The following is a 15,294-nucleotide window of genomic DNA, read 5'->3' on the forward strand; positions in this document are numbered from 1 at the left end:
TAACTGCCCTGCTACGATGGATAGCCTGGGTAGGAATTCCCCATGAGATCCTAACCGATCAAGGGAAGAATTTCATGTCGAAAATCTTAAAGGGAGTGTGCAAAGTCCTGAGAATAGACCAGTTACGCACCTCGGTATATCACCCCCAAACAGATGGACTCTTCAAACGGTTTAACCATACACTTAAAGGGATGATTAAAGCCTGCATACAGGGGGATGCCCGGGAGTGGGACACACTTTTACCCCTGTTGCTATTTGCAATAAGGGAGGCCCCTCAGGCCTCCACGGGGTTTGCCCCATTCAAGCTAGTCTACGGACACAGACCTCGGGGCTTGCTCGACCTAGTGTATGAAGGGTGGACTCAAGAACAGGGGGAGGAACCTCAAACCCGGGTAACAGGAGAGTTCTGAGAAAGATTGCAGAAAGCAGTGGAGATTGCCCAGAGACATCTTAGCCAGAGTCAAGAAAGACAATGGCAACAGTATGACGCAAGGGCTGTGGACAGAGAATTACAAATAGGAGATTGGGTGGTAGAACTACTGCCTGACAGTACCCATAAATTGACGGCTTGATGGCAAGGACCCTTCCAAGTGACAAGACGAATGGGGCCAGTGAACTATGAGGTACTATGTACTCACCCTATGCGCCGGAAACAAGTATACCACATCAATCTCCTAAGGAAATGGCAACGAGGGGAAGGATGGTTAGTAAACCAGGAGGAAGAGGAAGAAGAAGAGGCTACGATGGTAAGGCACTAAACGGGAACGACAGAGGTGCCCCAAGTAGATGACCAATTAGATCTAGGCCGACAGGCTGAGGTGAAGGCCCTAATAAGGGAGTTTCAAGATGTGTTCCAGGAGACACCGGGGGAAGCAAAGGGGAGCTGCCATTCCATTGTTACCCCTCTGGGAAGAATAATAAGGGATCACTGGCGGAGATTACCATGCCACCTATGGCCCGTGGTCCACCGGGAGATCCAGCAAATGCAGGAAAGAGGAATAATTGAAGAATCCCAAAGCCCCTGGAGAAGCCCAATAGTAGTGGTACCCAAGCCAGATGGATCTATCCGACTACGCATGGATTATCGAAGGCTAAATGAAGTAGCAAGATTTGATGCCTTCCCGATGCCCCAGGTGGACGATATGCTTGAGAAAATCGGACAGGCACAATTTATATCCACCTTGGACCTTACAAAGGGTTATTGGCAGATCCCCATGACGGAAGGGGACAAGGAGAAGACAGCGTTTGGGACCCCATGGGGGCTGTTTCAATTTAGGAGGATGCCCTTTGGATTACATGGAGCAGTGGCATCCTTTCAACGACACATGGAATGAATCTTGGCCCCACATCAGGGGTATGCTGCTGCCTACATCGATGATATTATTATATTCTCCCCCAGCTGGGAGATGCACTGTAAACATCTTAGACAAGTACTAAGCAGCCTATGCCGGGCGGGACTGTCAGCGAATCCACAAAAATGTGCATTGGGGAAACGCAAAACCCAATACCTGGGGTTCACAGTGGGGCAGGGAACTATAAAGCCCGTAACGGAAAAAGTGGCGGCCATAAGATGACAGCCTCTCCCTAAAATGTTAAAACAACTTAGATCATTTCTGGGATTCGCCAATTATTATCGGCGATTCATCCCAGACTTCTCAGAGAAGGCCGCTCCGTTGACCGAGTTGGCAAAAGGACGACGCAGCCCAATAACCTGGAACCCAGGGGCTATACAAGCCTTTGACCAATTAAAAGACACCTTGGGCCAACACCCCGTCCTATGCACCCCAAATTTTGAGAAGACCTTCTACCTTCAAACCGATGCCTCGGCAGTCGCCCTACGAGCGATATTGTTCCAAAAAAATCAGGAAATAGAGCGGCCGGTAGCTTTTGCCAGCCGGAAGCTTAAACCGGCGGAGACACGATACTCCACCATAGAAAGGGAATGCCTGGCGGTTCACTGGGCCATAGATTTGTTTCAATATTATTTGTTAGGACGAAAATTTGTGCTTATCACAGATAACGCCCCCTTGCGGTGGTTGAGAACCGCCAAATTAAATAATGCTAGACTTATGAGATGGTCATTAGCCTTAAAACCATTCTTTTTTTCAGAACACTGAGCCGGAAGAAGAAACGGAAATGTAGACCTCCTATCATGTCCAGGAGGCGGTCAGGAGAAAAAATACAACAATACCAATGGGACACAAGGAAAACATACACCAAGCACAAATCTTCATGACAACGAATCCAGGAAACAGGTGAACTGCTTAACTGAAGGGGGAGGTGTGTAACAGTGCTGCAGCTGCTACACAGTTTCTAAAAGAGAGGTAACAACTGCTGGGAACGAAGACAGCCAGGAAATTGATGAATAACCCCGGGCAGCCAATACGAAGCCTGAAAAGCGTAATAAAAAGGGGAGGAAGCTTACCAAGGGTGCCTTCAGGCATGCACTCATGGAAAGGAACCAGAAGGGACACTCCAAGACGGAAGTAGGAGTTTTGAGGGGAATTGAGACGTCCTTCCCCGGATCGTGTCCTATCTGATAGAAGACAGTCTCGGCGGTGAGTTATCAACGGAGCAGCGGCGCGGGAGCCACCCACAGCTCCGAGGGGGCTCAGTGTGGGAATTCCACGAGCGAGGGGGGGAGAAGAGAAAAGAAGAGACAGAGAGAAAAGGGCGAAGAAGCCCTGGCAGTGTCCTGTAGCCCCGGTAACTCCAGGCTCTCTCCGGAGAAAAAAGGGGAAGCAGAGACGGCAGAAAGCGAAAGGAAAAGAAATTGACGAAGCTGGTCTTTAGAAGCCGGCACAAGCCGTGGCCGGGGCGGAATCCCGATATCGGTGTCAATCAGCCGTTAATTGCCTTGTTAATGGCTGATTATTGCAGAAGAGGATAGGAAATTGAAAAATCCGGGCTTTAGAAGCCGGCACAAGCCGCGACCGAGGGGAATCCCTATGTCGACGGCAAACAGCCGTTAATTGGCCTTGTTAAGGACTGGTTATTGAGTAACAAGCAAACCAGTGACCCTGCGTTACTCCCAGATGGCAGACCGTGGGAACCCCGTGGCAAGACTGAGGAATCCAAGTTAAAAGAAAGAGAGACAGAGAAAGCCAGATTAACTTTAATAAAGCAGTTGCAATGAAGATCTGAGTCACGTGGTTATTACCGGGGTACCGGTATCTAACAACTATTCCTCCCCCCACAAATCTCATTTAGATCAAGTCGTGGCAGGAGGGAATTGGGGGGAGTTACCTGAAAACTGGATACCCAGGACGGGCACTTGCTCACAAAACCTAAGTGGTTTCAAGACAGAGCTTGACAAAGTCATGAAAGGAATTATGATGACAAGGACGTAACAACACAGCTGGGCACCTAGGGTAGCTGCAACACACAAGGACAACAATGACTTCTGGAAGCTCTTGGACCACCAGCACGACCATGCAGCTGTGGTGGCAATGTTTCTTTATCCTCTCCGCTAAGTCAGTGCCTGAGGGAGCAGCCCTGGTCACTCCGCCCTAGTTACAATACTGACCCAGAAGGTCCCTTCTACTTGTACAGTCTGCAACTAGCTCCCAAGGGAAGCCAACTGAGCTAATCCTTGTTCCATGGTCCGTCTGCTTAGATGTAGAGATGTTTGTAGATTTTCACCTTGTGTTTAACTCTACATATAACTGTCCTGTAACACTTCCACCATCACAGAATGAAAGAAACGATAGTGTTTGCATAGAACAAAGACAACATTCTGTTCTACCTGCAGAAACAATTAATGCTTTAAAAGTGGTCATAACAACCAAAATATTGGGCTGATTTTCTTCAAGCCTTTTTTAAGTGAGATTCAGTAAGATTTAAAAAATAATGCTAATATTGAAGCTTCTAGTTCTTCACAAAAACACAACATTTTCAATTGGAACTTACAAGAAAAGTGCACTTTTTCTGGAAGGTAACACTCAAATGGTACAGCCAATTTTGGGTTCAAGCTCTCAAGAAAACAAATAAGCAAACAGATAAATAAAGGCTTGCTTCTATTCAGTCTTCAAGAAAGAATGATACAGCCAAAAGGAATAATTAGAAAATATTATAGAGGAAAGAAGAAGTGTGCGCATGAGATAGGAAGAAGCTGTAGCTGCATTTAGCTTTAATTACACTTAGCGCGCATCTACAGGTCACCCTATGGCAATGCAATGCACTATGTTGCCGTATGGTGTGCTATGGTGACGTAGCAATCAGGTGATTGGCAGCTACATCACCATAGTGGCACACTCCCCTCGTATAGCATGCCACTACGGTGATGTAGCGGCGAAATCTAACCATGCACCTCACGCACAACACAGTAACCACCCATATTGTGCCATGCTTCAGTACTTCCAAAAGTAAGTACTAAAGCACGGCACCAAAGCAACATCGCCATACGGTAACATGTACATGGGCCCTTAATTTACTAAACTGCTACATCTGTTATAAGAGTAGTAGATTTATATGTATACCCAGACAAAAAACAGCTTCAGATAGAGTTAAAATTGAGAATGCATATCAATACACCAAAGCTAAAACAAATCACAAGACTGAGGTAATTTACTCTAAAAACAAATGTTAAAACTGTGGAAATTTCAGGGCTAGATTAAATGCAAGAGAGTTTTAACAGTAAGGTATGGAAGTGCACAATGAAAACAAATCACATAACCCCATAATTGCTATAAGCATTCTTGATGAAAAAATGTAGTATACACAAGAATGACATTTTCCCCTGAGAAGAATTCAGTTTTTCAGGTTTTATTTTACATTAGTAAATTGTATATTTCATTTTTGGGTCAGTTTAACCTGAATTGAAATATTGATTTGTTGTATGGAACAGAAGCACTTTGTACTGTGTCAGTTTGCTAATCATCTGCATTCATCTAGGTTGTAGATGAGCTCATGCATGAGAGCTATGTAGTCCAAATCACCTTTGTCCCCAGTCTCCCCTATGGACTGAGATTGGAGAATTACCCTGCAGGTTTCCCTGTGGCTGATCCATGTGATACTTCATGGAGTCACATGACTACAGTACATCACAGGAGAGTTAGCTGGCTGTGCAGCCCAGCTCGGGGAGAAGAATGGGGCATGAGGCAATTGAACTACAACTCTCAGGAGGTACAATACTGTTATGGGGAAGTCAAGTTTAATATTGAACTGATTCAAAATTAATTTAATTATTTCCTAATTAAATTAAACCTTTCACTCCACAACAAAATTAGATTCATAGAACCATAGAATCATGAAAATTAGGGTTGGAAGGGACTGCAGGAGGTCATCTAGTCCAAGCCCATGCACAAAGTAGGATCATCCCTAATTATTTCATTCCAGCCAGGGCTTTGTTGAACTGGGTCTTAAAAATCTCCAAGGATGGAGATTCCATCACCATTCTAGGTAACCTGTTCCAGTGTTTCACCACCCTCCTAGTAATAAAAATTTCTTAATATCCAACCTAAACCTCCGTTGTTGCAACTTGAGACCATTGCTCCTTGTTCTGTCATCTGCCACCACTGAGAACAGCCTAGCTCCATCCTCTTTGGGTTGTTATTAAATTCCTCTCAGTCTTGCCTTTTGCAAACTCAATAAGCCCAGTTCCCTCAGCCTCTCCTTAGAAGTCATGTGCCCCAGGCCCCAAACCATTTTCACTGCCCTCCGCTGGACTCTCTCCAACCTATCCACATCCTTTTTGTAGTGGAGGGCCCAAAACTGGATACAGTACTCCAGATGTGACCTCACCAGTGCTGAATAGAGGAGAGTAATTGTTTCCCTCGATCCACTGGCAACGCTTCTACTAATGCAGCCCAGCATGCTATTAGTCTTTTTAGCAACAAGGGCGCACTGTTGACTCATATCCAGCATATTGTTCACCGTAACCCCCAGGTCCTTTTTTGCAGAGCTGCTGCTTAGCCAGTTGGTCCCAAACTTGTAGTGCTGCATGGAATTGTTCTGTCTTAATGTGCAGGACTTTGAACTTCTTCTTATTGAACCTCATGAGATTTCTTTTGGCCCAATCCTCCAATTTGTCTAGGTCACTCTAATCGTATCCCTACCCTCCAGTGTATCTACTACATCCTGCCCTCCTCCCCCTCCAGCTTGGTGTTATCCATGAACTTGCTTAGGGTGCGATGCATCCCATCTTCCAGATCATTAATGAAGATATTGAACAGAACTGGCCCCAGGACTGACCCCTGGGACATTCCACTTGATGCCTGCTGCCAACTTGACCTTGAGCCATTGGTTACTACACATTGAGCCCGACGATGCAGCCACTTTCTAGCCACCTTACAGTCTATTCATCCAACCTATACTTCCTCATCTTGCTTACAAGAATGCTGTGGGAAACCGTATCAAAAGCCTTGCTAAAGTTAAGGTATATCATGTCCACTGCTTTCCTCCCATCCACAGAGCCAGTCATCTCATCATAGAAAGCAATCAAGTTGGTCAGGCATGACTTGCCCTTGGTGAATCCATACTGACTGTTCCTGATCATGTTCTTCTCCTCCAAATGCTTAGAAATTGATTCCTTGAGGACTTGCTTTATGATTTTTCTGGGGGCTAAGGTGAGGCAGCTGGTCTGTAGTTCCCTAGATCCTCCTTAACTTTCTTAAAGATGAACACTATATTTGCCTTTTTCCAATTGTCCAGGACCTCCCCCAGTCACCTTGAGTTTTCAAAGATAATGGCCAGCAGCAGTGCAATCACATCAGCCAACTCCATCAGCACCCTTGGATGCATTGTATCCAGCCCCATGGACTTGTACACATCCAGGTTTTCTAAACAATCCCTAACTTGTTCTTTCACCACTGAGGACTGCTCACCTGCTTCCCAAACTGTGCTTCTAGGTGCAGTAGTCTGGGAGCTGACCTTGCCTGTGAAGACTGAGGTAAAATAGTAGGGGTGTGCAAAGCCGGCCCTATTCGATTCAGATTTGGAGTCAGCCCGAATCGGGGACAGTGATTCAATTCGTTGATTTGGATCGTTGTCCTTGATTCAATTTGGCCAAATCTGAAGATTCGATGCTGATTCGGCTATAGACACAGCTTTAGATGTTTTTTCTACATAACTTGACGTAGCAGGCATGGTTCATGATCGCTGTGATGCAGGGGCACATGGAGCATCCCACAGGAGTGTGGGGGGCCCTCCACGTGCTCAGCGGTGAACCCAGAAGTGGACCGGAAGTACTTCTGGTCCACTATTGGGTCTGCCAGGGACCGCGCTAGGGGGCCCCCACGCCTCCCCAGCTCGGCGATTGGCTGCGGGATGCCCCCCCCCCCAGACCCAGGAGGCACCAGTCACCAAACTGGGGGCATGATGGGACACCCAGAACACTCCCCGGCAGACCTGGAAGTGAACCAGAAGTGCTTTATCTACATCTGTTATAAGAGTAGTAGATTTATATGTATACCCAGGCAAAAGAACAGCTTCAGATAGCATTAAAATTGAGAATGCATATCAATACACCAAAGCTAAAACAAATAACAAGACTGAGGTAATTTACACTAAAAGCAAATGTTAAAACTGCTGCCAGGTCTGCTGCCAAGCGCACTGGGGAGCCCCCCCCCCACTTCTGTGGGACACTCCATGTGCCCCAGCATCGCAGCATACAAGAGCCCCTGCTATCTAGAGGTATGTAGAAAAAACACTGAAAGCTGCCTCTATGTCCGAATCTCCGAATATTTCTGAATCTCTCCAAATCGATTTGGAGAGATTAAAGGGTCCTCTGATTCAATTTGGATTCGGAGATTCGCCCACCAAATTGGGCTGAATCTCCACCAAATCGAATCAGGGACTGAAGCTTCACACAGCCCTATAAAACAGGCATTGAGTATTTTTCCTCATCATCTATCACTAGGTTGCCTCCCCCATTCAGTAAAGACCCACATTTTCCCTGACCTTCCTCTTGTTGCTGACATACTTGTAGAAACCTTTTTTGTTATCCTTCATGTCCCTTGATACCTGCAACTCCAGTTGCACTTTGGCCTTCCTGATTTCATCCCTAAATGCCTGAGTAATATTATTATACTACTCCCTAGTTATCTGTCCAACCTTCCATTTCTTGTAAGCTTCCTTTTTGTATTTAAGCTCAAAGAGTTCTCTACTAAGCCAAAACAATTATGATTTTTAGACTCAGATTTTTTTATAACTTGGTTATACTCCATGATCTCCCCAGCAGCAAAACTAGTGTGATTTTTCACCAGTGAGATTAATGAGCAAAAATGAAACTGATATAGTAGCTGACCAAGATTCATGAGTTACATGAGGTGACATCCTTATGAGAACAATCATGAGTTTGAGAAGAATGCATAAAACTGCTGATGAGCATCAGGGGACATGATTTTTAAGGAGAATATGATGAAATAATAAACAAATACTAATAAATACTAAACAACATGGAATACCATTGTCATGTTTGAGAAATCCCATGACTTTCTCTTCAGGCCAGCAAAGCAGGGCAGCAGCTGGGAACAATGAGAAATGTAGCCAAGACTTCTGTGAGGTGCGGCCTCTTTCAGTACATGTACACTGGACTTCTGTTCCAGGCTGAAGAGGCTTGCAGAACATCTCTCTCATGTGCTCTCTAGGCCTGCGCAAAGCGGCTAGTATTCGCTTCAGATGATTCAGGGGACAGTGATTTGATTTGGTGATTCGAATCACTGTCCCAAATCGATTCAGCAGAATCTGATTCAGAGATTCAGCCACTGCCAAATCAGACAGGCCCCGCCCGCCCACTTTCCCAGCTCCATCAATGGCTGCCCTGCCCAGCCCTAGCTCCCAGCTCTTTCAAAAAAAAAAGCCCCAGAATTACCAGCTCCTGCCATGCAGGGGGGAAGGGGCAATCCCCGCTGCCCCCCAAAACCATATGCTGTGGGGCGGGGGCTCTGCCATGAGCCCCCAGAAGCCCCAAGGCCACTGCAGCAGCTGGTAAATGTGGGGCTTTTTTTGTAGGGTTTTTTTTTTTAAGAACTGGGAGCTGGGGTTGGGTGGGGCAGTGCATTCCTGGCGGGGGGAGGTTGGGAGAGTGAGCGGGCGTCAGGGGATACTCAGGGGGGTTGGGGGAGCAGGCAGGGGATGGGGCCTGGTGGGAGTCCCCCCATGGTCCTCACCTCATTCTCCAGTTCCCCCCCCCCACACACACACACTTACCAGGACAGAGTCCGAGTCCAGCTCCCTGAGGCAGCGAGTGGGGACTGCCTGAATCTCCGAAGCTCTCCGAACATTTTCCAAATCGATTCAGAGAGCTTCGAATTGATTTGGACCTTTTTATTGGTTTCCTGATTCAATTCAGATTCAGAGATTTGGCTGCTGAACCGGGCCGAAGCTCCTCTGAATTGAATCAGCACCTAAAGCTTCTCACAGCCCTAGTGCTCTCCTTTCTGATATTTATCCAAAGTTGAGATTTCAAACCCATATCTTGGCCTCAAGAGTACATTTAAGAGAGTGGTGTTGTCTGTCCCTCTACTAAGGAAATGATACAGGGTGGATAGTGGTGAGGACAGCTTGCTCTGCTAAGTCAGTCTTGGTTTCTTGCAGTGAAAAGCTATCCAAACTAAAGAATAAGCTGCCCAATGTTTCTTGTGAAAACTTAATCTCAAATTCTTTGGAATAATTTAGCACAAAATGTTATGGAAAACATACAAATGTCTGTTTGCCAGGAAAAAGATATCTAGAAATGATGATATCAGTGATACAGTGCATCTGAACTGTCCTAAACTCCCTCTACTACTCTCCCCTTTCTTAGTGACATGATTAAGGAAAGATTCTCCAGTTCTATGTTGTTCTGCACTACATATCGCAAGACCCAGACACTAATTCTAACATGCCATTTACAAAGAATAGGAAAATTAACATCATTTCATTCAAGCATTTACAACAACAGCTAATGGGATGAGGAATTGCATCCAACTGGAAGGATAAGCAAATGGAACTACTGCTTCTTTGTTATGTTGCTGGAAGAAATTGTTCCATTATGTATCAATTCCTGATGGAACTGCAAAGTAATTCCCTTTGCAAGCCCTCTGTAAGGGCATGTGTTTCTAAATCACAAGAATGTTATCTAAGTGGTGCTCTCACTACAGCTGGAACTTATAAGAATTTGGTGAGCTTAGATCTGGTCACTGCCACTCTTTCTGCACACTCAGAGGTTTCCCTCTAATATGGCTTAATCTATACATTACATGTCATACATAGACAGTCCCCAGTGCCCCTCATGCTGTACACGGGTGGGATGGGAGAGCAAAGAGCAAGTGTTAGCTTTTCATGACTCAGGGATTTGCCCATCCTGGTGATTGCTTGGGAGACTCATCACACCAGATTTCTGGTCACTGGACATCTCTAGAGCAGTCCCAAAGGGTATTTTCTGAGTTAGGGCACACCCCTGTCAAAGAAACAAACCCTGTGCAGTCTGCATTTGTCTGGGCTTGCAAGTGTTCAATTACAACTGATCACCATTAGTTAACAGACTTAAGAGAATCTGAGCAAGCTGCCAGGACTCCCTCTTGAAATTATGCTACGTTGTACCAACCACAATTTAGAGCATGTATAATGTGGGTAAAGTTTATTTCTTTGCCCATGCACAGCTTCATTCAGAATGTGGTATAGACATACCCTAAGTAACAGAGTGTACCTAGAAATCTGGCACTGGATGCTGCTGTTGTTTGTACCAAGTACTCGTCTATGCTCTTTGCATATTGATGTATTGATGTAGCATGTCCTGGAACTTGTGAATAGCAACACTGTGCCTTTGTGCAATGCTTCAGCTTGCTGGATGTTGCAACTTGTATGAAATTTGGAGAGAGTGGCATATGTTGCAGAAGAGAAGAATTTGGAGGAAGCACCAAGGAACCTGTGGGTGCATCTACATGGACGTCCAACTGTTCAGTTGTTACTGCACAGTGATTTAGTACTTGTTTTAGCTAAAGCAAATTGCAAAAGCCATGTTAATACACAGCTAAAGCAAGTACTAAATTAATGCACAGTAACTGCCAGTACTGTGCAGTCCTGGCACTGCATGGGTCGTTTCCAACCCTACTGCACAGTAGCAATGAGCTACTGCACAGTAGTGGTGGTGTCATGGTTCATGCCCACTGACGCTGTCACCATAGCGAAGAGCTATGTCACTGTAGCTCATCACTATGGTGATGTAGCATCTTGTGTAGACATGTCCTGTGTGTGCATGGTGGGAATCCCGGCTATAGTTGCAACATCTCTGTATATAGTTCTGTCAATGAAGACGTTTAGATTTAGGAACATAGACTCCTCCTATCTACCTAGCACCAGGGGTGGATTTAGGCACAAGCTAAGTAAGCTACAGCTTAGGGCCTCCCATTATGAGGGGCCTCTAAATACAAAAAAAAAATACAGCAAAACATCACAAATCTGGTGTGCTCAGGACCAAGCACATGCTGGAAATTTGAAAATGCTGTTTTTTGAAACCATCACTGCAGCTGGTCACGGAACTGGGGTGGGTGGGGAGGGGGGGTAGCGGCAGCCAGCTGCATGCAAAGCAATGGTGCAGGGTGCTTAATGGAGGTGGCAGCAGTCGTGTGCAAGCTTCCCTTGGCACTTCTGGGCCGGTGGGGGGGAGAGCGATGGCCTGTCCCAAAGTGGTGGGGGACGTGCCAGATTTTTGAGAATGCCAGATATTTGATATCCAGATTCTTGAGGTTATACTGTAATACAAAGTTTCGAGTTTTACATAATCAGTTGTTAAAAATGAAGAGGACTTTTGAAAGTGGATGTCAGAAAAGAAAAAAGAAGCAGTTGATTGAAGGGCAGCTAAAACAGTTAATGAAAGTTGACAGTTATTTCACTGTAATAAAGGAGAGACCTCATACTCAAGAGAGTCAGCCAGGACCACAGCAACCACAGGCATCCACTTCTTCTAGTAGGATAGATTATACAGATGTGAACATGACTACTGGACCTGAGACTGTTACAGAACCTGAAATCCCAGCTGAAGAAGGTAGATCTACAAGGTCCAATGATCTTGGTCTCTGAGGTGTCTTGATTGAGGGTGATATTTCATTCTGAATACAGAAAGGTCCCTTAGAGTGTCAACATTGGAACGGCCCATTTAAGAAATCAAAGCGGTCATTCAAAAATTAAATTAGATATTGTTCAAACGGTCTATTTCATTCAACGGAAGTTAATGGTGAAAAATACAATCAGGAGTGGCTGGTATACTCTCTAGCAACCGGTTGTGTTTACTGTTTTGTCTGCAAGCTCTTCTCAACATCATCAACAGCACTGGCTAGTGATGGGTTTAATAACCGGCAAAACCCTACTGGAATTCAAAATCATGAGAACTCTGAGGATCATAGAACAGCATTGCTTATGTATTTGATGAGGCAACGTGGGTTAACCTTGGAGTCACGCCTGGAGGAACAGATGAAAAAGGACCAAGAGTACTGGATGCATGTACTTGAATGTGTTATTGCAGTTGTGTGCACATTAGCAGAATGTGGATTAGCTTTAGGTGAGGGGAAGGTAATGAAAAGTTTGGCTCGTCACATAACAGAAACTTTCTTAACTTGATAGAACGTATTGCTAAGTTTGATCCATTTCTTGCTAACCATTTAAAACTTTATGGAAGCAGTGGATCTGGGAAGCCTTCATATGTGTCTAAAACAATATGTGATGAACTCACCCAGTATATGGGGAAAAAAGTAAGAGGATCTATTTTGGATAACTAAAGAAAAGCAAGATACTTCAGTCTGTCTGTTGACTCTACACCAGATCTTTTACATGTTGATCAACTAATTGTTATTGTAAGATATGTGTCACCCAATGATGGCTTTCCCATTGAATGCTTTCTAACTTTCCTTCAATTAGAAAATCATAGCGGTGAAAGTATGGCCAACATGGTGTTGGATTATCTAGGCAATGACTGCAAAGTTGACTTCAGTAAGTGCAGAGGACACTCATATGATAATGCAGCCAACATGGCAGGAAGGTATAATGGCATGCAGCAAAAACATCTAGAGAAAAATAAGTATGCTATATACATTCCATGTGCTGGACATTCACTGAATCTTGTTGGGTGAGCTACAGTTGTTTGCTGCCTAGATGCAGTAATTTTTTTTGCTGTTGTGAAACAAATGTACACATTCTTCTCTGCCTCTACAAAATTCTGGGCAGTGCTCAAACCATTTTTGGGTCCTGATTCCACAGTACCAAAACATCTCTCTGACACTAGGTGGGAAGCACATGCAAAGTCTACTTCAGCCATAGCTGAGAGTTATGATTCAATTATTGATGTTCTTACACATGTTCATACTGATGACAGTGAAAAAGGTGATACTAGGAGAGAAGCTGGCATTCTTCAGGAGAAAATGGAGGAATTAGAGTTTGCTTTCATGTTAGAACTTTGGGATCATTTGTTAGATCAGTTCCACAAAACCAGCAAGGCCCTACAGGATACACAGATAGCCCTTAGTACATGTGCAAAGCTTTACACATCACTCTCTCTCTTCTTGAAAGAAACCCAAGAAAATTTTGATGAAATTGAACTCAAAGCACAAGAAGATCTGCCTGATGTAGACTAGAAGTGTGTGAATAAAAGTAAAAGAATGAGAAAAAAAATCAAGTGAATGACGGTGATGCACTGTGACAGGGAACCCTAACCCTGTCACGAGGAAGAAGGTGCGCCCTTATAAGGCCAGAACCTTCTGGGCACAGAGGGCTGGTGAGGAAGGGGTTAACTGCTGAACTGGGACAGCTAGTCAGCTGACCGGAAGAGGCAGGGCTATAAAAAACCCTGGGTTGAACAGCAGTGAAGAGGTCAGCAGCCAAAGGGGAAGTAGTGCCCCAGAAAGCTGCAGGAAGAAGTTTGGGGAGTGGTCCACAGCAGGGAGGGGGAAGCTACAGAAGCCCCTGCGAGATGACAACTGCATCCACAACCAGGACTGTAGTTGGCGGTGCGGAGCCGAGACTCGAAGAGAGTTCATGTAAGCTGACCCGCTGCATTCATTGAGCACGTGCAGTTATTATTATTTTGTTTTTGGGATTATTGAATAAGACCGGAGGTTTGGGTGAGGCTACAAGGGGATGGAGGAGGCCTCATTTTTGGGGACCCACTCCGGAGTGGGAGCCCCGGCGCCAGTGAGGGCGCAGCTTTTGAGAGCACAGACCCCGGTACCAGTGAGGGCACAGCTTTTTGGGGGACAAAGCCCCAGGGCCAGTGAGGTGCAGAGGGAGACAGGGTTGTGGAGAGCCCGAGTGCCAGTAAGGGTGCAGTTTTGGGACGATCTTAAAAAGGCCAGGGAGGCCTGGTGCACCTGGGGGTGCAAGTGTATATTTTTTCTGTTGTTTGGACTGGTGGGGTCACACCCTGGTTTTGAACTTGCACCCCCCTGGCTGTGGGACCAATGCCTGTGCCTCTGGGCCAGGGAGTAGCGTGCTCCAGAAGGGAGCAGAAAAGGGGGCCACGAACCTCTAGGCATTGGAAGGAGAAGCTAGAGCCTCAGAGTCGAACCCCGTTTAGTGGGTTTGGATGGGGAGGCCTAGCTAGAGAAAAGGGGTCAGGCCATCCTAGGAGAGACCCCAACATACCCAATATAATAGGCAGTCTCCCGCTCTCATAATAATTTCCATCAAGACGTGGCAGGAGAGATTAGGGCGGGACAGAAGACTTCCAAGAGGGCTCCAAGGGTGCCCCACGTAAGGCGCGGATGACCAGGAAGGTGGCGCTGGGGAGGGTGACCTGTTACATGCACCTAATACTGATGAAGCTCTTTCTCCAAAAGACAAGTTTTGAATGAAATCCTTTATTCCTGTGATGGATGCACTTGAAACCAACTTGAAGAAAAGAGCAGTCATATATGAAAATTTTGCCAAAAAAACTTCATTTTTGGTTGATTTAGATGACTCAGAAAAACAGCTGTGTGAACCTGTAAAGCTTCTGATGAAAGACTATCCTTGTCAATGTTGATGTTAACCTCATTGGAGAAATAAAGCACTTCCATGTTTATATCAAGCAATTTTTCAGATAAAGGACATTTATGCCACCAGGACCTGTATCAAGTCATCATCCAAGATAAGATTCAGTTGGCTTTCCCTAATGTAGAAGCAATATTGTGACTCTTTTTGAGTCTAATGGTAACAAACTGCTCAGGAGAAAGATCATTTTCATGGCTGAAAAAGATCAAGAATGAACTGCGAACAACAATGCTACAAGAAAAGCTGTCTGCACTAAGCATTATGTGCATAGAAAGTGATAAACTTTGTAGCTTATCATTTGAGGACATCATCAATGACCTTTCTCTCCAAAAATCATTAAAAAAATGTTTT

The sequence above is a fragment of the Alligator mississippiensis genome, chromosome 4 (genome assembly GCF_030867095.1).
Source record: "Alligator mississippiensis isolate rAllMis1 chromosome 4, rAllMis1, whole genome shotgun sequence".
Lineage (NCBI taxonomy): Eukaryota > Metazoa > Chordata > Crocodylia > Alligatoridae > Alligator > Alligator mississippiensis.